This window comes from Globicephala melas, chromosome X (assembly GCF_963455315.2).
Source record: "Globicephala melas chromosome X, mGloMel1.2, whole genome shotgun sequence".
NCBI lineage: Eukaryota > Metazoa > Chordata > Mammalia > Artiodactyla > Delphinidae > Globicephala > Globicephala melas.
Window position 1 is genome coordinate 89,902,243 of NC_083335.1, and position 2,668 is coordinate 89,904,910.

The following is a 2,668-nucleotide window of genomic DNA, read 5'->3' on the forward strand; positions in this document are numbered from 1 at the left end:
TTTACATTGACACTTTCCAATTTAAAATTTAACAATCTTACGAATTTAGGATTTAAGAAAAAGCAATGCCCAAAAGTAAAATATTTAAAAGGAAATAAAATAAGAAGGTAAACATGACTACTGTCTACTTTCTAAATTATTACTTATTATCAAGCAAAACGTCTTTCAAAATTGTACAATGAGGTTTATCGTTTTGGGGGGAGGGAGGGGTTCTGTTTAAAAATAATTCTTGTTATTGTTATTTTAGACTATTTATTCCTACTTAAAATAAAGCCCAAAAGAGAATTTGAAGTGATCCAAAAATTGTCCTAAGAGGGACAAAACTGGGAGGTCAGTGGGGCAGTTGGAGAAGAACGCAAAATCTCCCCAGATGTATAAACGCAACTCTAAGAACCACAAGCCTTGATGAGAACTTGGCTCTTTTAGGCATAGAGTTAAAAGCTGAACGCTGCATTTTTGCCTGTACATAATTAAAAGGTTGAAAGAAATTTGAACCTGCCTACAGCTCCATTCGTTACAAATTACCTGCGCTGATCGCAAACCTGCAGCTGAGCTAAGCATCAAGCAAGTAGGAGCGTGGTGTGCACCTCAGAGCCCGCACTGCTCCGGGCAGCGTGCTCAAGCGTAGAATATAAATTCGGGGATCTGCTGCCCCCCGCCCCTGCACTCCAGTGCCGACGGTGACTTTGCCACACTGAACTTCTGTCATGCCTTCCTGTCCAAAGTAGCTGAGCTCATTACCATCCGGGATCACGCAGGCCGTGTAGAAGGTGTCCTGCTTAGTCTGCACCGGGTACTCAAACCACGCGGAGAAGGTGTTGCTGGAGCTGTCTGAGAAGTACTTGCTCAAGTTCTGCCCCAGGACGACGCCCTGCCGCTTGAGTTCGATCTTGGCGCTGTACTCGGCCGAGCCGTAGCTGGAGCCGTGCAGCCCGAAGCCCGCGATGAACACCCTCTTGTCGACGGCGAACTGGATGCTGTCGCAGCGGCCCCGGTAGCGCCACTGGTTGCTCCGGTAGGCGCACAACTGGAAATGGTGGCAGCGCTGGAGGACGAGGCCCTTGCGGGCTTTGCAGCTCGGGCTTCTTGGCCGCGGTGTACCAGAGGAAGATGTCGTTGGTCTCGTTCAGAGTTAAGACTCCGGACTGCGCAGCACTGTTTGCAAAATCGTCCAGGGCCATGGTCGGGATGCGGGTCAAGTAAAGCGCCTTCCCGAGGACCTTGCGCTTGTTTTCAGCGCTCAAAGCCAGATCTTGTCGCTGGCATTCCACTTCAGCCCAGCTGAGAGCTGCCTCGAAAACCACAATTTCTTTGGCATTCAGAGTTTCCCTGCGGAGGATACTTTCTAGTGTCCGGAAGTCAATATCACAGAACCCCTCAGACTTGAGAGCGAGCTCGGCCTGGGCGTCAATCACCTCCCAGCACCGCTGGGTCAGGCCCGGCTCCTCAAACAGGCAGCTCTGGGACAGGAGGACACAGGCGTTCTTGGCGCTCAGGCAGGTCTCCAGGAGATTGACGCAGGCTCGGGCGAGGTGAGGGACGATGTACTTTTTGGCAGCATAAAGAGTGGCCAAGACTGTGACAGCACCCAAGTCCATTTCATCACAGTAGATGTATTTCAGCACAGCGAGAAAAGCAGCAGGGTCGACATCTGGTATACAGATCTCAGCTTTGTCTTCGGCAAGTTCTCCATAAAACATTGCATGGAACACGGAGCTCCCAACAGCTAAAACATATTTGTGTCCTGGCAACCGCTGAGTCCCACCTGGTGGCCCAACCACAAAATGTACATCTGCCATCAAATCATTATGGAACATCACCGCATTTCTCTCTCTAATGGTGGGATAAGGAACCTGCCAATTCGGGGCTGGAATAAGGTGGTTGTTACTGAGATTCTGCTGGTGGTACTGATGGACAGTAGTGCTGCTGGAGTTGGCTGGTTTTCTTCGGCGGAATATATCAGCAGTCATCTTCTTTATAGTCTTCAAGGTAATTACTTCATAACAAACTGGAGGCAACTTGCTGCTGCTGCTGGGATTTTTTTTCTTCGAGCTCTTCTTGGACCTGTTCTTTACCATCTCGCTCGCGGTCCTTGTCACCTCAGGCAGCGCCCGCCGTCTGCGCTGCTTACCACTTGCTTCCTCGGCCCGGTGCCCGCTCCTCGGGCCCCGTCCCGGGCACTCTGGGATCCAGCACCCGGCAGGGCTCGGCGGGCACCCGCAGGCTGCATTCCTTTTTTTTTTTAAAGATTTTTTTTTGATGTGGACCATTTTTTTAAAGTCTTTACTTGTTACAATACTGCTTCTGTTTTATGTTTTGGTTAATTGGCCACGAGACATGTGGGATCTTAGCTCCCCCGCCAGGGATCGAACCCACACCCCCTGCATTGGAAGGTGAAGTCTTAACCACTGGACCTCCAGGGAAGTCCCATGAATTGCATTCTTAAAATTACATATTCTAATTGGCTGTTGCTGATGTATTAGAATATTGTGGATTTTTAAATTTTATTTTTATCCACTAAACTTGTTGCAATTTCTTAATAGTTCTAATAGCTTTTTGAGTCTCTGGAATTTTCTATGTAAGCAATTATACTTTCTGAAAATAATGACAATTTAACTTCCTCCTTTTGATTCTTAAAACCACATTACTCTTCCTTGTCTGCTGCATT

At 48.2% G+C, this 2,668-nt stretch overlaps 1 pseudogene; it reads right to left on the reverse strand.

Annotated features, from left to right (window-relative positions):
• Nucleotides 1-553: 553 nt before the first annotated feature.
• LOC115841224 (BTB/POZ domain-containing protein 3 pseudogene) lies at nt 554-2,093 on the reverse strand (annotated as a pseudogene).
• Nucleotides 2,094-2,668: the final 575 nt, after the last annotated feature.